At 39.3% G+C, this 25658-nt stretch overlaps 1 long non-coding RNA gene across 1 annotated transcript in view; it reads right to left on the bottom strand.

The window, feature by feature from the left end:
• The window catches only part of LOC131400832 (uncharacterized), a 92133-nt gene extending 75580 nt beyond the window's left edge, over positions 1-16553 (bottom strand). The window contains exons 1-2 of the long non-coding RNA XR_009217467.1: positions 16492-16553; positions 12282-12780 (exon numbers count right to left, since the gene is read on the bottom strand). This is a non-coding gene — a long non-coding RNA (uncharacterized LOC131400832). The remainder of the gene's footprint in view (positions 1-12281; positions 12781-16491) is intronic.
• Positions 16554-25658: the final 9105 nt, after the last annotated feature.

The raw sequence follows: 25658 nt of genomic DNA, 5'->3' as shown, positions 1-25658 counted from the left end.
TTATATACAGAATATGAGAGTTGAAGAAAACCGCATCTGGTACATAGATTCTCAAAACCACATTTGAATGCATTTAAAAATTTTTTTTCAGAACACATCTCCAATTTGATCATGAAAGTCACTGAAAAGAGAGAATTCTATACACAGACATTTGCATTATGAATCACTCCTTAGAAATGACTCATTTCCTTAAAATTAAATAAGTCAGCACCTCATGAGGAGCAACACCTCTAAAAATCCCTACTGTCATCTTTAAGAAAAATTTGAACTTGGCTTTAGTTTTTCAGTGTAAAAAGAAGAGTGTTCTCAGCTAAGTCTGAGAAAATAGTCAATACTTTCCTATGTATCATGATTCAATTTGCCAGCCACTCTGATGCTGATAAATCTTAAATGACAAAAACAAATTGATACTGTGATTTCTGTTTTAAAGCACTTTATTTTCTCTCCTATCTCAAAAGAAGTTACTTCCCTCCTCCATAACTTTTACAAACTCACCATTCCAATGAGTAAAATAAATGTGTGAGTAGGTTAAATAGTTATTGCAATAGACTGAATGTGTCCCCCCAAAATTCATATGTTGAAACCTAACGCCCAGTGTGATAGTATTAGGAGGTGGGGCCTTTGGGAGATGATTAGGTCATGAGGGTGGAGCCCTCATAAATGAGAGTAGTGCCCTTTTAAAAGCTGAGGACACAGCAAGAAGATGACCGTCTATGAACCTGGAAGCAGGCCCTCACCAGACACCAAACCTGCCAGTGCCTTGATCTTGGACTTCTCAGCCTTCAGAAGTGAGAGAAATAAACGTTTGTTATTTAAGCCGCCCAGTCTATGTTATTTTTCTTATAGCAGCCCCCATAGACTAAGACAGTCGTATACAGACACATAAGGTTTCAAGCACAATTTGATCACGAGGTCATCAAATCCATTTCCCTGCTTCCATACAGGACTGCAGCAAAACTGGCTAAATCAATATTTGCCATGTTTTCAAGATCTTCAGTGAACAACATCTTCCCATGCCTTGTAATAGTCTCGTTTTTTAAATTCCTGTGAATAAGGATTTATGGCTGCAACTAGGATTACTGCTGTATTGTTGGAAATAGCAAAGACAGGATACAACCTAAATGTCCCCAAATAGAAGAATGGTTAAAGACCTGAGGTCGCATGCATATGGCAGGACACCTTGCTACCATTCAAGTGACAGTGTAGAATATTAATGACACGAAAAGATTGTCACAATATTTTGCTAAAAGTAAGAGAGTTATGGAACAGCATATACAGGATGATCCCATTTTTGTTTAAAATATTATATCCATATATATATATAATATATATATATATATCTCCCCCATGTGTGCATAAAATGTGTGTTAAGCACCTATTATATGCCAGGCACTGTGTTAGGCTCTGAGAATGTAGTGGTGAAAAGATGAACAATTCTCGCCCTCATGAAGCTTAGTCTAGCCAGGAAGACAGACATTAGATAAATAAGTATACAAGCCATTAGTTAATTGCAAGTATGAGAAATGCTGCAAAAAACAAGATGTTGTACTTTCCATCTAAGAAGACCATAGCTGCAGACATTCTGTTCATCCTCTCCATTCCAGTTCTGTGAATCTCCTCTGAGCGAGAATGTTTTAGCACATGTTCTGCTTCCTAATTTTTCCTATGAATATACTTTTACAGTAAGACCAACAAAAGAGAAATTCTAGAATTCTGGGGAATCGTTTCTCATGAAGCATGCCATCCCACCAAGAATAACCTTGCATTGACTGGAAATCCTCACTCCTCATCTGCTTTTTGCCAAGCTAATAATGTGAATGGTTTTAACCTTTCCTTATAGGTTTTATTTCCCAAGGCTTAAATCATCTTCATTGTCCTCTTACGAGCTGCCTCCAAGTTTTCCGTGATTAATGTCTGCTCATTAGATGCTGAACAAACTTGTGGACAGATGCACTCCAGTAACTTTAAAGGCTTTGGTTTTGTCAAAGAAGGGCTGCACCCAGTACACAATATATATCATCTGCATCTATGATAAACATACCTCTTAAAGTTGGGTTCTCCATAAAAGCATTCAATCTTCCTATTTCTTTATAATTAAGATTTTCTTCCCATCTTCAAAGGCCTGGATTGCATCCACAAACCCTAAATAATGTGTTTCATTTCTTTAAAAATAGCATTTCCCTGAATCAGCATTACACAGACATTTCAACGTGTTTTTTTTCCCCTGTCCAAACCCGTCAGCAGATTTGCTACTGCTCTGGCCATCAGACACGATGCATCAGGTCCAAGCAATTTTACCAGCACAGCATTTTTATTTTACCCCTGGAAGGCAAGTGAAGACACTGCTTTGCTTTAAAGATCCTAAATGGCCTGGGTGATTTTTTGAGTATCTAATATTTCTTGGGTACTTAATATGTATGCAATGTTTCTCTCGTACAACTAAGCAAGAAGATGAAGTTCTTATGTTCAAAAGATTGACACCTAACAGGAACGATAGTACAAACAGGTGGGTTTAAACGTGAAGATTTAGTGGCCTCTTTAAATACACATTAAAAGGCCTAGGTCACTGGGAAAATACACACCAGCGGCTAACAACCCCATACAACCTTAGCAGAGCATTAAGATTAAGCTCTGCTCAGCTGTGGGAAGCTTCCATGGACCAGATGACTTCTATGTGACATTTTTATTACTGTTGCAAATAGCACACAAGGCCTAGCCAAAGTTGCAGTCAACCGCCAGGCCAAAGCACTTTCAGAACCAACACAGCTAAAATTAAGCCTGACCCCTTTACTGCCACTAAGAACTTAGATAGCTAGAATGATGCATACACATTTTTCTTTACGTTTCTGTCCCCAGCTGAATCTCCTTTGGCAATCATAGTGGACAGAGCCAAAGCTAGGGATCCAAATAAATAAAATGCCAATGTCCACACCTTTCAGTACATAATCTGAAATTTGATCCACTTTCTCCACTACCATTAAGGCACTTGAATTTTGCTCCAAAAGGAAAACTTGGTACTGAAACTTCTGTTCTACAAGGATTTGCATTCTAGCTTGTAACAGCATGAATAGAAGTTAAATCATTCAGTTCTGATTTCAGGTCAATTTCATCAGCATCTTCAGTGAGATTCAAAGTTATCCAAGAGACAGTGCCTGTCCTCTAAAAGCTAATTAGAATTGTGAATATTCATAGAGTTGTGAATTCTCTAGGATATAACAAACCAGAAATCAGCCTGAATCCTTTTGTATTTTTATTATCTTTACATAAGGACACTTTAGTGTAGATTCCCTGGAAGGAACAAGGGAAGTGAGAACTGCTTCCTATTCAGGACTGCCATGTTAGGCTGCACAGGTTTTGCACTGCAGAATTCCAGGGGCTGCCATTCACATAGTCTGGAGTTGTACAATATGGCAGCCTGGGTCCAGCAGTCTCCATTAAGCAGAGATCCAGGAGAGGCTGTACTATAAAGGTTGAGGCTTGGTCATGTCTATTGAGCTAGAGTTCCTTAAAATCTCCCTGACTAGGGTTACCTTTGGTCCCAAAGCCTAAATAGCTGAACACACAGGCTGGGGTTAAAAGGCATCATCTGGAAAAGTTAAAAGGATAAAGGAACAGAATGATTATGTCCAAGCTCAAGCCAACAGGCTGACCACATTTCTTACATTCATAACATTGCTCCTCATAGTGCAGAATCACTAAATGTTTGTTGGATGGATGGACAACTACATAAATTATTTCATAAGTATAGCCTGGTCCCAGCTTACAATTTGCCATTCTTCTAGGGTTCTGTGCTCTCTTGTTTCTTATCACTTATAGAAATGTGTTTGTAACTGATAATAGATAACAGAGGTTTGCTCTTCACCTTCAAGGATTCTCCTTCTACACTTAAGGTCTTTTCCAAATTATCATCTAAATATTTATTGGGGAAAAGAACAATAGCTCCATTTGTTGTGACTTAGCCACAAATTATTAACTTGCCTATCTATTGACTCCAACAAAGTCTATACACCTTCATTTGGATATTCCTCATCCTATTTGATGTTACCTTTCAGAGGATCCATCCCCTGCACAATGTAATGAAGAAAGAACCTTAACCTCCAACAGGTTCGTTTTCACTTGAAGCCTCACCTTTAGAGAAGCTCTATCTTCTTTGGCATTTCTCTCTCTAGGCCATGTGCCACTGATCTGTTTCTCATACTCTAGAGTAGCTGTCGGCTACCCTCACTCCTTTGGAAAGAAAAGTTGGTTAAGGAGGAGGGCCCGTGCCTTCCTCTCACTTGCTTCCTTGTCTTCATCATATATGTGTTACTTCCACAAATATAAATTCAGTCCTCCAAACAACTGGTGCATGTTTGTCTGGGAACTGCTCAGTTTTGCCAGTTTTAGGCCATTGCTTCATCTGGTTTCAGCCATTTGTGACGAGATATACACACATACACACACACACACACACACACACACACACTTCCTGTGGGCATTGTTTTCACAGTGCTTTGAATCAGCCTATTCTATATGTTATATTTACCTTGGTACCAGTCAGTAACAAACTTTTACAACATGCACACACCTGCCTGTAAACCTAGAATAGGGCCACATGGTCTCGCTCTTGCGAGACTGTGAATTTGGAGAGAATTAAAGTTTGTACTTTGCCATGATCTCTTACAGAGAAGCAACATTTCACAGAGGAGGGCCAACCTCACATGTAGAGGAACAGATACTCTTCCATCCACCATAACTAGAGATATGTTGGAAACCCATCCTTTTTATGTGTGCCTCTCACACTTCACTAAAATATCCAACTAATAACTCACTTATTCGTTTATTCATTCATCTATTCTACAGCCATTTATGAGGAATCATTCTTGGCAAAGTACTAGGGAAACAAATGTAAGACAAACTCTGACTTAGGCAAGTCATGAGCTAAGCTAGGTGGTGAGGGAACGAGGACCCCTTACATAGCTAATTATGCTGTGATCAGTACAATGAAAGATATGTGAATGGGGTATTACGGGAGCATAAAGGAGGAGTAACTAACTCAGGCTGAGTGGAGGGGTGGTTCTGGGAAGTTTCTTCTTGGAGGAGGAAAATTGTTAACTGATCTGAAGGGATGAGTTAGTCAAAGAAATGGGAATGATATTCTGGTCAGAAGCCACAGCACGAGCAAAGCCCCAGAAGCAGGAAATAAGATGACATGAGTAAGAACTCTATCCAGGACAGTGGTGGTGCAAGACAGAAAATGGCAAGGGAGGAGGCAGAGGAAGCAGGCAAATTAGGGAAGGCTAGAAAGCTGTGCTGTAGAGTATGGTCTTTACCCTGTACACAAGGGAGAAAAATAAAGCAGTTTGCATTTTAGATAGACTTTCTGGCAGGTATTGGAGGGAGACAGCACTGAAGGCAGGAAAACCAGTAACAGGCTACTACATAACTCCAACAGCTGCATAACCCATGTGGATGACACATCTGGGTAGGAGGATGCAGAAAGAAGGTGACTCGGCTTCTGATGTCCCTGTACAGGGAATCCCCAAATCAGCAAGTATTCACAGCAGGCCAGTCTGGGAACAGCCACCAAAACTGGGAAGGCACTCTGCTTGATTTAATTTGTGACTGAGTGCCTTCATCAAGGGGCTCTTGATGCACAAGATATGACAGGGCTGGAGCAGTCTGGGCCCCATATACTTCAAAACTAAGAAACCAAATCTCCCTCCCAAGACAAAACCCCACAATGAGGATAAAACATTGAGAGGAAAATCCAAATTGAGCAAGACTGGGACAACATGGACACCTTTGATGATGAGGTCAGATAAAAGTGTAGGAGGGGAGCAGAGGAGAAAGATCCCAGAAAGAGTGAGGTCTTTTTATCACTTCGAAAAAGCCAGAGAAGAGGGGTCTGTAAATCTGTGAGGCCAGAAAAGCTACGTGGTCCACCCCTCCCTTCTAAAAGTATAGGAAAACTCATTCACAATTGACTCTCTACAGAGTTATTATGATAAAAAAGAAAATAAGGAGTAAAATAGGATTCCTACAAAGAAGGCAATCCAGAAAGTCATGCCCACAAAACTGATTAAAAACTATAATCTGATATTTCAACACAAGTGCAAAATTTTTAGAAAATGATAGAAACTATGAAAGAACAGCATAAATCATAATTACGAAAACTCAAAAATAAGGAGATTGGAGAAAAGGAAAATTTGAAAATTTTCTTAAATAATTTCAATGAAACACAATATATCAAAAAATGTGAGGTACAGCTAAAACCTTTATAAGAGGAAAAAACATGCAAAACCACCTCTGAAGCTGCCACGCCCTCAAAAATCAAATATAAATCTGATAGGGCCTCCAAATCTTTCAATTTACAGGAATTCAGGGGACAGAAGAGCATACAAAATGACATTACAAGGGTTGATCAGCAAATCCAGATGAATAACAGGACTAATAACAAATTTCTTCAACAAAAGAGGGAGGGTAAGGGAAAGATGGGGAGAGCGAGACTGAGAGAGAGAAGGGAAAACCAGATTAAGAGACTTAAGAGACATCAGCCAACCAAAATGTATGAACCTTAATTGGATCCAAATGCAAAGAAAGTATATAAACTATTTTTAAAAGTTGTAAGACAATCGGATAAATGTGAATGACTAGATACTTGACAATATTAAGGAATTGTTAATTTTTAGGTATGATAACAGTGGGGTGGTTATGTATTTTTAAGTCTTTATCTTTTAAAAATATATCTTGAAATTTTTATAGGTGAAATTATATGTTATTTAGGATTTTCTTCAAAAGAATCTGGGAGGGAGGAGTAGGTGGGGCTCTATATTAAAGAAGATTAGCTGTGTATTGATAATTATTGAAGATGAGTCCCTTATAACAGTGTCTCTGATTTTAAAATCCCATTAAAAAATTCCATAGTTAAAGGGTTTTTTTTAAATTATCTTAAAAGATAATGCATTACACCAAATTAGTCACTTACACCAAAGAGTAAATTCATTCATTGGGTTATTTAACCAGTCACCAAGCCAGGCTCTTACACTGGGAAAATGAACAAGTGTTGAATGCAGCAATAAAGCCAAGAAACTTCCCAAGTGCTGAGAGAACTGCCCAAGACCAAACATAGGTGAGCTGCCATAGGGTGTTTCTGGGCACCTAGCTTACGAAAGAAGGAGAAAGCTCCAAATAGGAGGAGGAAGAAAAGATAGGGGTGCCATTTTCATTCTTTCACCTGTATATAGCACCACCTCTGCTGACAGAGTTACAGCAGCTCAAACACCCCTCTTGAGGCCAGAAGACTTTCATCTCTTATGTTTTCAGACATCTTTGTAGAAGTCACTGGGATGAAAAAGAGCAACCTCATACTTGTTCAGCAATATCATCAGGATTTATTTAAATGACATACATTGAACGTAACTCAATGGAGACTTCTCTGCTACAGATCCCTAGAGATCAGAAATGTTTAGCCCATATTCATTAGGTTTCTTGCTTCAAGATTTGAAAAAGCCAAGGAAATGATGCTAAAAGTGTGGCTTCTCCACAGTACATTGAAAGGTCTTCTCAGTTCTCATTTTTCAGTATTTACTTAGCAACCCATATACTTCAAGTTCTCCACTGATAAATAGGAAACAAATCTCTATCACATCATAACCACTTGATGAAGACGAATAAATTGTGTCAAGCATGGTCTCTGCGTCCATATATAAACATTGAAGTAAGTAAATAGGCTTCACTTGACTTCAATCAATAGTCAACATCTTGAAAACACTGGGTTCTAGTTTCCACCGATCTGGATTAAGGTTCTTCAGAGCTTCTGAACTTATATCCATTCCTTTCCTTAATTTTACTGTTGAGTAGCCTGTCAAAGTAAGTTATATGAGATGTTTATGTGCTCCCAAATGTATGCTGGGAGAAGGTTCTCTGTCTGGAACTCCTTCATCACCTTTGTCCTTAAAGCATAATTTCAACAACGCGAGTATGGTTCATGGATCTAGTAAACTTGACAAGCCTTTAAAATGTCACAGTCCTGCAGGCTTCCTAACAAGGCAAAATAGACGAATGGACAACCACCATGACAAATCTTCCTGCCAACGAGGACTAAAGTTTAAAGCCTTTGGGATCCTTTGCTTCCAGTTTGATCTGATCCTGGAACCATCGTGGTGTCATAACATTGTGGTGTCAAAAGAACATGGAAACAGGGTTGAGAATTGCAACCTGCACTGCTCAAAACTATTGGTGACTTTTTGGTTTTGCCACCAAGACAGCTCACACCAGCTTATAAGTACCAACTTCCTGTGAATGGAACTAGCATCTCATTCTCTTCCACTTACATCATCACTCTTATTCCGTTTCTATTCCCAGTACTTCATGAGCTGTCAAAAATTACACCAAAGATAATATGAGTGTGGTAGGCAGGTGCGGTGTACAAAAGACCAATGGCAATGCCAAGAAATCTGAAGGAGAAAAGGGCAGTCAATGGCAACTCACAGTGAGCTTTAAAAGTAAACACTCGGAAATACCGTGTATCTCCACAACATGGACCATGGCAGTATTCAGTTCAATCCAATTCCTCAAGAATTTATTGAGCATCCATTATGCATAGCACACTAGGTGGCACTGTGAGCAGAAGAGTGGGTGGTACCCGAGTGCGTGCTGAACCTCAACTGTGAACCAAGCTGTGAACTCATAGCCTAGCAGAGTGAGGGCAAGTGACTAGAAAATAATAATATTGTATGATAAGCCAAAAGGCAGTGCACCTAAATAAAACTTGGAGGTTCTAGAAAGGCTGTCAAAACAAAACCGAAATGTTCCCAATCTGTAACTGGGAAAATATGGTCTGTATATTAGATAATAGTGTTTTATGAATGTTAAATTTCCTGGGGGTCATAGTTATATTGTGTTTATATAAGAGAATGTCCTTGTTCTTAGGATGATGTACTTAAGGGTAAAATGTCATGATGTCTGCAACAATTCTTCAAATAGTTCAGCATAAAATAATGCATATGAGTGCGTGTGCGTGTGTGTGCGCGCGCGTGTGTGTCTATGGAGAGAGAGAGAGAAACATAAAGAAGAAGAAAAAGTTCCCAATCTAATCCTGAATGTTAAATCTAAAACCATACTTTGCCCAGCTATGCTGCTAGCTGGTTGAAAGAAAGTGATTTTACATTCTGTTTTATAAAACAGAAATAATGAGCTCACTTCCAAAGACATAAAAAGAAGACCTTATAACCAAACTGAAGGAGAAAATCACTTCCCAGCTGTGGACTCTACAAGAGAATTCCCCAAAGGCCAATCTGCACGTGAGAAGAAATTCTCTGGCCAGGGAGTGGGATGCAAAGACTCCTGGTCATGATCATCTCAGTGGGCTGTGAATTTGGCCTCATCCACATCTTTCCTCATCCTTTTAGCAACCAGATACGAAGACTGTAATCAGACAGAGGCCTCAGCACAAAGCTCTATCATAATCATACAGAGGGGGAGAAATTTCCCAGCCATTCCAACTCATATTTCAGACCTCACTGGAAAGTCTTAGTTCCACAGCACAATTAGCAGCTATGGGAGCGATCCAACTGATACTAGACATTTCTATAAAGTGGGAAGTCTCACAACTTAGAGCCAGCCACTCTGCTTAATAATAATAATTATAATTTTTAACAACTTTATTGAAATATAATTCATATGCCATACAATTCACCCATTCACAGTGTGTAATTCAATGTGTTTACTATATTCACAGGTTTATGCAGCTATTAGCACAATTTAACTTTAGAACATTTTTATCCCCCTAAAACAAAACCCATTAGTAGTCACTCCCCTCCAGATGCTAACCCCCACCAGTCCTAGGCAAGCACTAATCTATTTTCTGTCTCTATAGATTTGGCTATTTTGGACATTTCATATAAATGGGATCATACAATATGTGGCCTTTTGTGACTGGCTTCTTTCGCTTAGGATGTTTTCAAGGTTCATCCATGTTGTAGCATGTCTCAGTACCACATTTCTTTTTATTGCTGAATAATATTCCATTGTATAGATAGACCACATTTTCTTTATCCATTCTTCAGTTGATGAACATTTGGGTTGTTTTCACTTTTTCGCTGTTATGAATAATGCTGCTATGACATGGCATGGACAAGTTTTTATGTGAATGTATGTTTTTATTTCTCGTGGGTATATGCCTAGAAGTGGAATTGCTGACTCATATGGCAACTCTATGTTTAACCTTATTAGGAACTGCTAAACTGTTTTCCAAAGCAGCTATGCCATTTTACATTCCCACCAGCAATGTATGAGGGTTCCAGTGTTTCTACATCCTCTCCAGCAGTTATTATTTGTCTTTTTGACTGTACCCATCCTAGTGAAAGTGAAGTGATATCTCACTATGGTTTTGACTTGCATTTCCCTGATGACGAATGATGTTGAGCATCTTGTCATGTGCTTATTGGCCATTGGCCTATGGAGAAATGTCTATTCAAACCCTTTGCCCTTTTTTAATTAGGTATTGGATTATGTCTTTTTATTATCGAGTTGCAAGATTTCTTTATATATTCTGGATAAAAGTCCCTTACCAAATATATAATAATTATAATTTAAGATAATATTTATTAAGAATCTACCATGTGTCAAGCACTATACTAATTGCTTCTCACTTATTATCTCATTAAATCCTCACAACAAATTTACAAGATTACATACTTTAATTATCATTCTTCTTTATAGATGAGAAAACTGAGGCATAGACACTCAAGCTTACACCGTTAGTAAGTGGTAAGGCAGAATTTGATTCCATGAAGTCAGGTACCATAATTCACATGTACCTCACTACTACGTAAATTTACATAGGCACGCTCCCCTTCTGCACCAAGAAGAATCTGGCCAATAAAGCTTATTCTCTACTTATTTCACTCGATATTATAATAGGGTAGACCAGGGTCCCCGAAGCAACAGGATTTCATTAGAGAAATATGTCAGAGCAAAATTCCCCAATGTATATTCTGTATCACTTTAGCCCTGGGAGTTACTCCTTGAACAGTGTTCATGAACAAATAGCCTACGAAATGCTGCATGTTCCACCCCTCTCTGGAATATTCATAATGCATCTTAATACATTAAAGTCTAGAAGAATTCCTGCAATAAAGAAATTTATTGGGCCGGCCCCATGGCTAAGAGGTTAAGTGCGTGCGCTCCGCTGCTGGCGGCCCGGGTTTGGATCCCGGGCGCGCACCGACGCACCGCTTCTCTGGCCATGCTGAGGCCGTGTCCCACATACAGCAACTAGAAGGATGTGCAGCTATGACATACAACTATCTACTGGGGCTTTGGGGGAAAAAATAAATAAATAAATAAAATTTAAAAAAAAAGTTAATGTTAAAGATATTTATTAACTTTTTGAGTTGACTATGCATTTGTAAAACCTATACCCACAAAATCCCAAACTCTCAGAATATATTTCAGGAAATACCACGTGAAATAAATGTACAGTCCATGGGAGGAGGCTAGACAATCACTCTGTGTTTCTAAACTATATAATCTCCTTCACTATTTTATGCCCTAAAGCTTCAGGGATCGAACATAGGAGAGCTCAAACCAAGACCTTGACCTGCTTTCCACTTCTCTCAGCCCTGTTTTAAATGCATAAGATCAACATCTTAAAAGGTGAAAAACAAAGTCTGTCATTGCTCAGGTAGCTATTGTCCACATCTCTATCTAAATTTTACATCTCTGGCCCATTGGTGCAGAACAAACCTCTTCACATTGTTAGTTATTTTTATTGTAAGTATCCAGTTTTCCATTTCCTTCCCTGTCATTGCTTTTCTGTGGATGGGAACCATTTGTGTCATTCAAAATGTGTTCACTTATCCATCTCAGATATTGTTTCAGAGTGGCAGACATGTTCCCTAACTCATAAGTGGATTACATCTAGAAGCTGAGGACCAAGAAATGTGTACATATAAGCTGGGTGAACTGAACATTAAACAAAACCAAATATCTGTATTCTTAATTTTGAAAAGAAGTGAGAGAAAGAGATATGAAGACATGTAACTTCCAGAAAGAATACTTCTATAATAGTATGTATCACATACTGTTACAGAGTTAATCATTTAAGACAACTGGCACGTCTTGATTTAGTTGTTTTAGAAAAGTCAATTTAGGAATAATTCCGAATTTGATGCATCAATAGTGATTAATAGTGCAGGTTCTTAGACTTAGATTGCTCTTTGTCAGTTAGTTCTTGCTGTGTAACAAACTGCACCAAAATAAGTGGCTTAAAACAACAATCACTTATTCTTACTTACCCATCTGTGGGTCAGCTGGCGTGGCTCCGCTGATCTCGGCTGGGCTCAGCTGGGCTTAGCTTCACGCTGTTGGCTGAGTCTAGGTCTGCTTGACATGTCTCTTCCTCTTCAGATCAGTGGGTTAACTAGGGCATGTTCTTCTCACCATGATAATAGCAGAAATGCAAGAGGACAAGCCCAATCACATGAGCACATTTCAAGTCTCTGCTTGCATCATTTCTGCTAATATCCCACTGGCCAATTCAAGTCTATGGCCGAGATCAAAGGCAACGAGTGGCAAAGTACAGCCCACCTACCAGGAGACCAAAGCAAGTCACGTAGCCGAGCCCAACATCAGTGGGATGGGCTAGTATACTCCTACCCTGGAGTTGTGGGTGAGAACATGAGTATGTTTGAACAATAATCCAATCTTCCACAGGTTCCAGTCCTGGTTTTGCCACTCATCACCTATGTGGCCTTGGAAAAGTGTCTTAACCACTCTGTTCCTCAGTTTCACCTTCTGTAAAATGGGGATAAAATAGTGCTTACATTACAGGGCTGTTGTTAGGAGTGAATGAGGAAATGCATATAAAGTGTTAGCAATCATTATTTCGTTATCTATCACCACCATCAGCAGTTGCAAGAATGGTCTAAATATTATAGAGACTTTGTTTTTCCTTAGGAAGTGAAACAAGGGTTCCCTAATCGTTAGACACAAATGCCAAAGCATTTTTACAATGGCTAAAGGAGATACTCCAACCTCCTTTTCAATATGGAAAATGTCTACATCAATACAATGGAAAATCAGAGAGAGGAACCAAGGCCACATTGGAAGCTCTGACTCAATGGTAACCTTATAACAACTATCTAGAAAAACCAAATATATATATACATATGTACCTTAGTTATCTGGATAATTTATACAAAATCTTACCTACATTTTTTTACCTAAATTGTAGAAAGCTGGGTTACCCAGATAGTTGTTTCAGTCCTCCATAGCATTTTGTATAAATTTACAAAAAAAGGGAGAGGTGGCACTATATTTTCACTATAACAAACAAGTATTATAAGGAAAAACATTTTAAGACTATTAAATGAACCTTTATATAGGAGTTTTGACAAAAGCAAGAGAGCTAGCAATAAAGCATCCTACATATAAACAAACCTATTGTGGTCTGTCTTTTCATAATTCAGTTGTAAAAGTAATTCAGTCCAAACAGGTCAACTTTTTCTGAGAAACTGACTTAAAATTGAATCACCTTCCCGAGTATACATTCTACCCATTTGACTCCTACCCAAACAGCTTGAATTCTGAATCCTGCTTCCTCCTCAGGACTTCTGAAGACCTTACTATCATTCCCATTTATTCAACACTTACCTACAGCTCTGAACTGTGACAAACCTTTTTCTAGGTACTGTAAATATGGCTCATTCCCCAACACAAAAGGAATCAAGTCAAGGGCTTATGTCTCTTCAAATTGCCCTAAGGATTTAGCCCAGTAACTTGGGCATAGAGGGTAGCCCATATATTTTTGACTAATTGAACTAGTTGTCACATAATGACCCATTCCTTCAATCCACAGTAGATGTACAAGCAATGTCCGGAGAACTTTTATTAATGACTAGAAAAACCATCATGTTTGTCTGAATAGGTGAGAGCTATCTGCATCTTCTCTACCTAGTAAGATCTGTACTTCTAGTTCTCTTTCTCATATTTAGCTGTAGGGTCAAGTAGAGATTAAACTTTTTAGACTAGTCTAATTCAGCTACAAATATATAAATGTATCAATAAAGAATCCCCAGAGGACTATCATAAATCTAATTTCACTCAGAAGCTCAAGCCAAAAACATGAATAGCATGGTTAATTCTGAACATACTCCCCACCCACCCACATACACATACACTATCCTTAATTGCCAGGGTCTGTTAATCTTATCTTCTAAATATTTCTTGAATTCTCGACATCTCTCTAGCTCTATTGCCACTATCCATTACTACCATTCTTTTAGATTATTGCAACTGTCACCTACCTCTACTTCCCAAGGGCTTGCCATGTTCTAGTCCATTGTCCATAATGCAAATTTAATTGTGATAGATCAGGAAAAACAATGACTACAATATTTATAGTTCCTCCCATCAAGTGGTAGAATCTATTCCTTCCCCCCTTGAATCTGAGCTTGGCCACGTGACTTGCCTTGGCCAACGGGAAATTAATAAACAGGACACAGAGGCTTCAAAAGTGCTCACACATTGGTGCTGGCCCTCTCTTGCTGTTGGGAACCCTTCAGCCATTGTGAGAGCAAGCCTGGGAGAGCCTATTGCAGGATGAGAGACCATGTGGAGAGATATCCCAATCACCCTACCTGAGGTCCCTGATATATGAGGCCTTCCTAGACTATCCAGCCTCAGCTGAGCTGGCCTAGACCAAAAGAATAGCCCAGTCCACCCACAGATTCATGATGAATAATAAAAGGCTATTGTCTTAAGCCACTAAGTTTTGGGTTTATTATACAGCCAAAGCTAACTGATCTTTTTGTCTCCTGATTAAAATTCCAGAATAGATTCTCTCAAGATAAAGCCCAAACACCTTGATTTATTAAAATGTGGCCCTTCACAATTTAGCACCAGCTAAACTCTATAGTCTCATCTCTCACCATTCCCTCTCCTCCTCTCCCAACTTTTGCCATATATAACATTTTTTAAACCTTTAAAACCCCACCTAATAATAAATCCGTTTCATTTATGTCCCTGGCTAAACCCCCATTATTCTCTGAGTCCTTCCTGCATCCTGGTAAATAGCCATTTCCTGTTGACTTTAATTTATTAAACACACACCACTCAATTTTCAGTGCCCTGTCGGAGGTTCTTTCACTGTATAAAAAGTTGCTGCTGTTTATTCATATTTTAATGATACTGTGAATACAATGGTGCATATTCTGACTCCTATTCTTAGAGAAATGGTCTCTGTTGGATTCTCCCTGCCATTCATTTTTCTATTTATTGTTGGACTTAGCTATTATGATAATTCCAGATACATCAAAATAATATCATCATGGGCCAGTTGCTTTGTTCAAAAACAAGCCACCTTGTCAATTTGTTTCCGCTTATATTCAATAACAGAGCTTATAGCCAGATTAATGTTTTAATTGAGCCTCACATGAGTTTGTAGCTCCCTGTAGAAAGTCAGTAGTCCTCAAAACACTGAACTCATTATTCTTCTCCAGCCGTTCTAAGCTAATCCACCATCACTTGGTTAAATGTAGTCATATTCCTTCAGGCCAACACACATATGCGGTGTATATATAGAAAAGGTCATCATTCCCATTGATTCGATAGTTACCCAGTTAGCCTGATAAATGTATACAATCAAACTGGATCATTCTGGCTCCAACACAGATACCCAGTGACAGTGACCTCAGATTTCCACTTGGAGCTATGCCATAGGGATCCAAACCACTCATTCATCTACCTTGAAAACCCTAATTCCCATGAAACCCAGCAGAAAGTAGTAAACAACTTCCTTTAAATTCCAGGTACATGGTAAGTGTTCATTTACATGGTTGAAATGGCATCCTAGAAATGTCTTCTATTTCTCTATTCCACTGCCCACACACACAAAGCCACTTTTAGCAAGACTATTACATTTTCACAGTGATACTGCTGGCAGAATGTGACTGCAAAGAGACAAAACTAAATGTGAGCCAAGAAAGTGGTCACTTTGACAAGCTGTTTTTACTGTGTTTCCCTGTCATCCACCCCCTGGGATCACTACCCCAACTCCTAGGGACCCTCCTACATTGACCTACTGAGGCAGCACACATAACCCACTGTGATGAAAAGGAAACCGGTTTTTAAAAATAGCCCTTTCGGTTTTATAGCTAAGTTACAATTATGCTGTGCAACACATTTATATGAACAGCCTAGCTATACTCCTTTATTAGACCAAAATTCATTCACAGAGTCAATAAATATTTACCCAATGCCTGCTAAATGGCAGCCATTCCATATTTTCAAAGAACTAAATGAAACTCACACCATGATTTACATTACCCCAGTTAACGTGTCTCCTGTTCCACATAATTCACCATAAAGTCTTCCTATATCCATCATCCTCTTTCAGGCCCCACACCCAGTCACCAAGTCTTGTCAATATCATCTTCTAAGTATTACCTAATTCTGCCACTTGCTCTCCATCTCTACTCCCAGCACTTGAGTCAGGCCAGGACTTACCACAATCTCCTAGTAGATCTTCATGCCTTCATCTTTTTCCCTTAAACTCAGAATGACCATCTATAAAAAGCAAACATGAACATGTCACTCCCCAGCTTAAAATCCCTCAAAGAGCCCCCTATGCTATAAATCCCTAGATCCTAAGCATGGCCTAAATCCCCTTTTATCACTACCTTCGAGGCTTTCTCTCTCTTTCTGGGGCTGTGAAAAGAGAACTTGTAGGGCTTTGGGAAGTGGGCAGAATGGCGTAATAAGTGCACCAAGGCCTGGGCCACGCCAGATTCCCTCTCCCAACAAATCTCTCTTACTTTTCTGCCTCCCAGCTCCTCTAGATATCAGGGGCAGCCAGCAAAGAATTATACTATTTTTGGTTTCCATGAGACAGAGAACCAAGCTTTGGCAAATGACAAAAGAATTGGCTAAATTGTTGGCTTTCCCTCAGTCTTTGCTTCACTTAAGCTGAAAATCAATGACCAGGAATTGACTCATGAACTACTGCACATGCTCAGCGCAGCTTCTGTTTTCCACACAGTTCTAGAAACCCAAAAACAAGCTTCATAATTTGGGGCCAGGCACCAACACTGAGAAGATTCTACCCTAGTTATAAAACTCCTTGAAATACACCTTGAAAATATAGCAAATCAATACATTTTCCTTGAGCATCACTTTCTCTGTGGTTAATATTAAAATAACTGGCCAATCAACAGCATTTAGGAAAATTAATTAGATTATTAAGTTTCTCAGAAAAAGGTTATGTTTTTACCTTTAAATGTATACCACTTGGTCACAATGGGGACTAGATGAGAGAAAAGTATAAATCAAATAAAATGTCTTTCATATAGATCACAACAGCTATAAAAGGATGTTTAATTGGGAGTTTTGACTGAGACACTAGGACGTCAGATACCGAAGAGACTTGTAAGACAGACTACCATGAGGAAATTTTATAGTAGGAGAATGAGTGCCAGTTAGATATTTCATCCACATCAAGGATATAAAAGGAAAGTGTTGGAAATTAAGATAATTTATAAGGAGAATAATTTTTGACTTCTTGGAGAGGGCTGAATTCCGAGTCTCACCATTGCTCCCTCCAAGGGGATGGGATAGGATGGGAGCAATACCTCCTATCTCCAAGCCGAGTGAGATGGGCTCCATAGGCATCACTTGGAGAGCTCAATATGTGTTCAACAGAAGATGAACATATTGAACCAACTCAACAACTGGTAGTTGGCTCGCACTTTAGAGAGCCAATGTAGCCAGAGACATCAGATTAAAGGGCTGCCTCTGGGAAGTAACTACACTTCCCTCTGTGACAGATCAAATGTGTATAAATCCTGGGGACCAGATGTGGACCCTGCCCAAGAGGGCAGCCCACAGGGGTGTGGAGCCTGCAAGACTAAGAGGCCATAGGGTGTATCACCAGGGCAGAGACTGAGAAAGGATAGGGCAGCTGGCTGAGGGACGAGCACTGCCTGAATCAAGGGAGGCCCAGCAGGGGGTCTCTGCAGAACTCAAAAAACGCTCTGAGAGGATCATCTTCAAATATTGGACCAGAGATCGCAAAACCTAAAACACAGCCAGCAAATAAGAACTCTCCTGCTCCTCTTTCCTGGAATCCCTAAGTATCAAGCAGGGGAAGATAAGCAGGGAACAAAGAGAAATTTCACATCAGAAAGCAGGCTTGGACTATCTGGGACTGGACAAGTTTAACTGAATTGAGATTGGGTTTGCAAATTAAAGTCACCTTAGAACTTGCTTTTTTCCTATGAGTAGCCAGGAAATCTTGGGATTTGACTGAATTTTTAAACAGTGGGAGAAGAACGTTTTCCACAAAACAAAATGTAAAAGGACAATGGAAGACAAAAAGAAATGCTGATGCTGTCTGAGTCCATCCCAAGATTCCTGTCTAGTCGATGTACCACTTACACAGCTAATGTTTCTAGAAGTTATATGGGCCAATTGGGATAAACTCTTTTTTTTTTTTGTGAGGAAGATCAGCCCTGAGCTAACATCCATGCTAATCCTCCTCGTTTTGCTAAGGAAGACCAGCTCTGAGCTAACATCTATTGCCAATCCTCTTCCTTTTTTTTTCCCCAAAGCCCCAGTAGATGGTTGTATGTCATAGCTGCACATCCTTCTAGTTGCTGTATGTGGGACACCGCCTCAGCATGGCCAGACAAGCGGTGCGTCGGTGCGCACCCGGGATACGAACCCGGGCCGCCAGTAGCGGAGCACACGCACTTAACCACTAAGCCACGGGGCTGGCCCGGGATAAACTCTTTATGCATAATTTAACTAAATCCTTACAACTCCATGAGTAGGTACTATAATTATCCCCATTTTATAATTAAAGAAAACTAAGGTCCAGAGACAAGAAATAACTTACCTAAGAGCATACATCTACTAAGGTCAAATCCAGGTCTGTTTGACTCCAAAACCCACACTTTGAACCATTACTCCAGTGAGTTATTGGTAAACACTTTGGTATTGAAAGAACAACTCTCAATTATAAGGATTGGATTATCAAACAATTGTTAACTTGAATATATTGCATATATAGGAAAAATTACCAAAATACAATCTTTAAAATCAAAATGGCAAGCAAAATGCTTGATTTTTTTTGCTACTAAGGGCTTAGAGAAGCTAAAAGTTTTCACCAATGTTATATTGCATACAAATTGCAGATTAAACATGTCTGTGGAGTGTCCCCATGCAATCGCCATAATATTCTATTGTAGAATAACAGCATAGGTCCTGATCCCTCACTCTTGGTAAATATGAGTAGCTGGAATCCATTGTTGTAAGGGCTTAACATCCCCCACGCTTGGTCTTGGCCTGAAAGCAAATTTTCCAAGGCCTGACATCAATAGAAACTTCTTTGCTATAGATTTGATTTTTATGAATTGGGATAAATGGAATGAGCATACAGTGACCACAGTTATTAGAGAATGCTTTCATCAACTAAAGCCGGCTAGAGGATGGAGAGAGTTATCCAAACAGCTCAGTTGTACATTTCTGCTAACTGTGACTTAATCCCAATTTATAAAAGCACCTGTGTTATTTGTCATGGGTCTTAGTCCTGCCAACTACACCAAACAATGCCAACCTCTGTGCAGGGGGTGAGGGGAGAGTGTTAAATGATGTGTGTCAATGTCTAAAGGGATTGAATGATGTAGGCTCATTTTCACAAACATCCTGGACTACGTTTTCAATATGCCTTTCCAGAAATAAAATTCTACAGCACCATCTACCACCTCCACTCCTCATGGCAGGCTTAATTCATCTCAGGGGACTGGGCTGTATTTTCTCCCCTGCCTTCCTTTTTTGGAATAAAAGACTGGAAAGTGTTTTACTCCTGAGAAGCTCTTAACAAATTGTTAGTTTCACAACTTCTTTTGGTTTCCTTTCACTGACATGTCAAAATGTAAATCATCTTTCTTCCCAGGCTCAAGGCAAAGCGGCGCTTGAGCAGAAGATCAATCTGTTCTTCCCTTCACTGGTCTCCTCAGCCCACCCTCCTCCTCTTTCACTGATTTTATTCGTTCTCTCTCCATTGCCTTATCCAGAGCAGAGGGCAATTGCCAAACTCCCTTCTATTTCACATAACCAAGAATTAAAAGCATTTCTGAATTAAAAGTATTTCCTGGGACTAAGGAAAGATTTTTCTGCCTTCCATAGTGGGACAAAGGTTACATTAAAAGATATGCCACAAAAAACGAACCTGGATGTCTGCAAACTTAGCCAAGGAATCAGAGTCTGAAAATTTATAGTGTGTCCCCAGTAACTCTGAATCCTTCAGCCTTCTCTGAGAACCGCTATGCAGAGCTTTGAGTACGGTGCAAGCCATGATTGCAAATCTGCTTGCCTCATTCTTTGCATAGACAGCATCGGGCTGATAGAATGCAACTGAAAACATAATTTAGATGGGAAAATACAACACGTTTTTCCCAGGAAGGGGGGCGGGGGAGTGGGGGAAGGACAGGGACATGGCTTGATCCAGCCAGCAGAGGGCGCAGCTTACACATATAAGTATAAACAAGGCTTCACTGGAAGCTGAAGGGGCTCCTGCGATTTTTGTCACCAATTTCGCTTTTTCGAAAACCATATCCAAGCTCCCGTGGACAAAACTCTGGTACAGTCACTCAGTTCTCTCTTCTTGTTCAAATAAGACTATCTTCTACTGCCCCCAGGTCCAGCCACTCAAACTGCCACTTTTCTGCCCCTGGCTCTGGCATGGGAAAGAGGGAAGATAAACTCCCTCAAAAACAGCTTCCCAGAAAGGGTGACCTGTATTCCCAAGCAGCCTTCATTTGTTTAAGAGACTTGCACCTAGAATTTCTTGATCAAAGCTAATGCGCTGTAAATTTCTTCATTTAACAGACTTAGTCTGTTCAACTCTTGACACTGGGAATTGGGATTTCCCAGAACTATTAGCACTGCACAGTAGGCGCTCCACGCCGGCCAAGAACGGGGGATTAACAGGTATTTGTCTCAGCTAATTTCACTCTCTATACCGGGTCTATAGAGACTGGGGCTTCTTGGCGGAGTGTATGCCACCCTGCTAATTGGCTACGAATGTAACCACTCCAGCATGCCAATGGAGCATGGGGTAGTCCAGTCTTAAGAGGCTTCAGGCAAATGGATCCTTACACTGGGCATTCGGGAACGTTGAGAGCAGCACTGTAATTGTAAATGGTTCATTCGCCAAGTTTTACCTCCTGCTGACGATCAAACTCTCACCCCTGTAGACCATGTGGTGATCGTTTGTAAAAATTATGCTCAATGACAACCGCATCTGTGAAATCTTGTAGAAACAAAGAATTTCCATACATTCTACTCAGGAAGCATTTGCAGAATCAAAGGTCTTAGAGGTAGCTCCCATAAAACACATAATTTCCTGAGTCAGATAAAATCATTATACTCATCAGGATATTCACAGATTACATAAATCATTTCTAGGAAGAAGACTGTAAATAGAGAGAGTTGTTGGTCTCTTTTCAAATGCCCTATTCTTCCACTCCCTGATGATAATCAGGCTCTCTTAGTGATGGATCCTACTTCTGAAGCTTCTAATATAGGAATTGAAGAGTCAAATATTAAATAATATGATATGTATTAATTATCTATTGCTACATAACAAATTAGCCCAAACTTAGCAGCTGGAAACAATGAACATTTATTATTTCATAGCTTCTGTGGATCAAGAATCTAAGAGCAGCTTAGCTGAGTGGTGCTGATTAAGTCTCTCATGAGGCTGCAATCTAAGTATGGGCCAGGGCTGCAGTTATCTCAAAGCTCGAGTAGGGCAGAAGCCACGTCAAAGATCACTCACAGGGCTGTTGGCAGGCCGTAGAAGATCCACTTCCAAACTCACTAACATGCTCCACAGAGCTGCCTCCGAACACAACAGCTGGCTTCCCCCACATTGTGGACTGAATGTTTATGTCCCCTCAAAATTCATAAGTTGAAGCCCTAACCCCCAGCATGGCTGTATTTGGAGATGGGGCCTCTAAGGAGGTAATTAAGGTTAAATGAGGCCATAAAGGTGGGGCCCTGATCCAACAGGATTAGTGTCCTTGTAAGAAGAGACACCAGAGAGCTCACGCTCTCTCTCTCTCTCTTTCTCCCCCCACACACAAAGAGGCCATCTGAGCACACAGTGAGATGGTCGTTGCCTACAAGACAGAAAAAGCGCCCTCATCAGGAACAGAATCAGCCAGCACCTTTATCTGGGACTTCTGGCCTCCAGACTCATGAGAAAATAAATTTCTGTTGTTTAAGCCACCCAGTCTGTGGTATTTTGTTATGGCAGCCCAAGCAGACTAATACACCCCAAAACAAGCAGTCCAAGAGAGAGCACTCCAAGATGGAGTCACAGTCTTTTCATAACCTAACATCAGAAGTGGTGTCCCATTACTTCTGCCATATTCTATTCATTATAAGCAAGTCGATAAGTCCAGCCCATACTCAAGGGGAGAAAAGTACACAAGGGCGTGGACATCAGGCGGCGTAGATCACTGGGAGCCATCTTAGAGGCTGCCTGCCATACTACATAAGAGCCAATTTATTGACTAAAAACATATCTACAGTTACTATTACTATTATATATATTCCAATACAAGCAGTGCTTGTTATTATTAGCATTTTTAAGGAGACAAAACTGGATTTCACATTACGGGTGCATTTTGAAAGTTGGCTCATAATTTGGGAGTCCACTGCTTTATAATCCCGTTCACACACATGCTCTTATTTCTCTCCCCTCTCCCACTCCTCTGAGTAAATATGTGCATGTGGATCCACTTCCGGTGCCACAAATGTTGCCAGTGGGATGTGTGGTTCACCATTCCAAGCTTGTTGTCTGGGCTGTCTGCCACATCTGCCACCCAATAGTAAACCTCTTATTACAAATCCCATCTTTCTATCAGATGGTTACACCCTTGATTGATTAATTGAGCCCCTCTCAACACTGTCATAATGATAATAATAACAATAATACATTTCCAAGTGTGTTTGCTTTACCATGATGAACTGTAGTGGTTTCATTATCATTTAACCACTACATAGACCTTGGGATATGCTATCTCTCATCTCACCTTTATTTTTACATCTGTAATAATACTTGAAATAGAAACTTTTTCAAAGATGAACATTGGGGGAATAAAGTAAGTAAATGGTAGGATGAAAATTTTCTATGTCAGGTTTACTCTATCTTGTATAATTTTTTTCAACAGATGAGCTTCTTGATTATGGTTCCTGAATTTCCTTCATTGTATACATTGAAATGATATTAAGTCTTTTAAGGCATATTTACTAATTGTATTGTGTCAAACTAATGTAAGTGTCCTGTGTGTCATATATAATACATTTGACAGCATTCATTAAGTTTTTAATATTTAATTTGGCATTTAAACATAATGCCAACATAATGGAATACTGAAATACTAAATTATTACTTAAAATAAAGGATTGCTGTTTGGAGTAATGAGATGGTATATGTAAAAGTACCTGATACTATAGCAGAGAGCTCAAAGTCATAGTCCAAATAAATGCTAGTTGATATTAAATTCTAGCCCTAAAATAAAGTACAAACAAAAAGGAACTAAAGAGAAACCCAAAAAAGAAGGTGAGGTTGACCCTGCATAGCTCCAGAACTTGAAATAGGAAACAGGTTATACCGATATGCAATGCTTTGGCCTCCCAATCCCATTAACATACAAATCATCAACACTATGCAAATCAGTAACACAATCAAGATTCCCAGAGTAATTTCTATTCCCACCTCTGCAGAGAGATCTAGTCTAGTTAGTTGTACAGATAGAGCTTCCAGAAAATTTGATTAATGAGGGGAAAACATGATAGTCACAAGAGAAAACTTGCAGTTAATCCAAGTTCAGTTAGTCAAGGTTACAAAGAGGAGAATCATATAGGCTACTTAACCTTGTGTAGTGATAATTCCATTCCATTCCATAGCCACCAATGTACCTATGACTGCAGCCAACCAACTTATAAAACTAGGTCATGGTAAGGCAGGCATAACGATGGATTTGATTTTTATTTTTTTAGCATTCCTACTGGAAAGTAACCCCACAGAGCAGTTCTGCTTACAGGGGAGTGAGATGGGGGTGAGACAGTCACATCATCCTCTCCTATAAATACTGGCACCAATAGCTCCCAACTCAAAACCATGGTGAGTCAAACAGTAAAATAACATTTAGGAGAGAAAATTCCTGTTTTAATTTGCTATTACCACCCAAGATTTCTATGGGACAAATTTCACAATAATGGAGAAAACTAAAAATAATGTTCCATTTGGAAAAAAATACTTATTAAATGTAAATTTTAAAAAAGATGAAATATTTTCACCAAATAAGTGTGAGATTTTTTTCTCTTTTTAAGATTTGTTTATTTTGATCTAATCGCATTTATAGAAAATTGTAAAGATAGTAAAGAGAGGTCTAGCTCGTATCTCCTACACCCAGTTTCTCCCAAAGGTTACATCTTACATAACTACAGCACATTATTAAAACCAGGAAATAGACATTGGTTCAATGTGTGTGTATAGCTCTGTGCCATTTTATCACATGCGTACATACGTGTAACCACTACTGCAATCAAGAAGCAGAACTATTCCATCACCACAAAGATTCCATCAGGCTCCCTCTTTAGAGTCACACACACCCATCCCACCACCCCTAACCCTTGGCAGCCACTAATTTGTTATCCATCAATTTAAGTGTGTCATTTTGAAAATGTTACATAAATGGAATCGTACAGTATGTGACCTTTTAAGATTGGCTTTTTTCTCTCAGGATAATGCCCTTGAGGTCCATGAAAGTAGATGCATACATAAATAAACTTTTAGTGGTTGCTCTAGGTATTACATTATACATTCATAATTTATCACAGTCTATTGGTGTTGAAATTTTACCAGTTCAAGTGAAATGTAGAAACCTTACCTCCCTTTAAGTGCCTTTATCCTCCTTGGCTTATAATATAATTATCTTAAATATTTCCTCTACATACATTGTGAACCACATCAAAAAACATTATACTTTTTGCTTCAACTGTCAAATATAATTCAGAAAACTCAAGAGGAGAAAGAAAGTCTACTGTTTGTACCCATATTTTTGCTCTTTCCTTTGTTCTTTCTTCCTTCCTGATGCTTCAAGATTCTTTCATTTCCATTCTATTTCAAGAACTTCCTTTAGACATTTTTTAAGTGTAGGTCTACTAGGGACAAATTCCTTTAGTTTTTCTTAGTCTGAGAATGTCTTTATTTACCTTTTATTCCTGAAGGATAGTTTCACTCAATATAGAATTTGTAGTGATTTCTTTCAGCATGTGAAAAATGTTGTGCCATTTATTTCTAGCCTCCATGATTTCTGACAAGAAACCCCTGTCATTCAAATTATTTTTTCCCCTACCAGTAATGTGTCATTTCTCTCTGGCTGCTTTCAAGCTATTTTCTTGGTCTTTACTTTTCTGAAGTTTCATTATAATGTGTCTTGGCATGGATTGCTTTGGGTTGATCTTGTTTGGAATTCTCTAAGCTTCTTGAATCTGTAGGTTTATGTCTTTTGCCAAATTTGGGGAATTTTCAGCCATTGTTTCTTTGAATACTTTCTTATCCCCATCCTCTTTCTTCTCTCTTTTTGGGACTCCAATCA

This window comes from Diceros bicornis, chromosome X (assembly GCF_020826845.1).
Source record: "Diceros bicornis minor isolate mBicDic1 chromosome X, mDicBic1.mat.cur, whole genome shotgun sequence".
NCBI classification, from domain to species: Eukaryota; Metazoa; Chordata; class Mammalia; order Perissodactyla; family Rhinocerotidae; genus Diceros; species Diceros bicornis.
The sequence above is the reverse complement of the archived record's forward strand: the minus strand, read 5'-3'. Positions and strand labels throughout refer to the sequence as shown.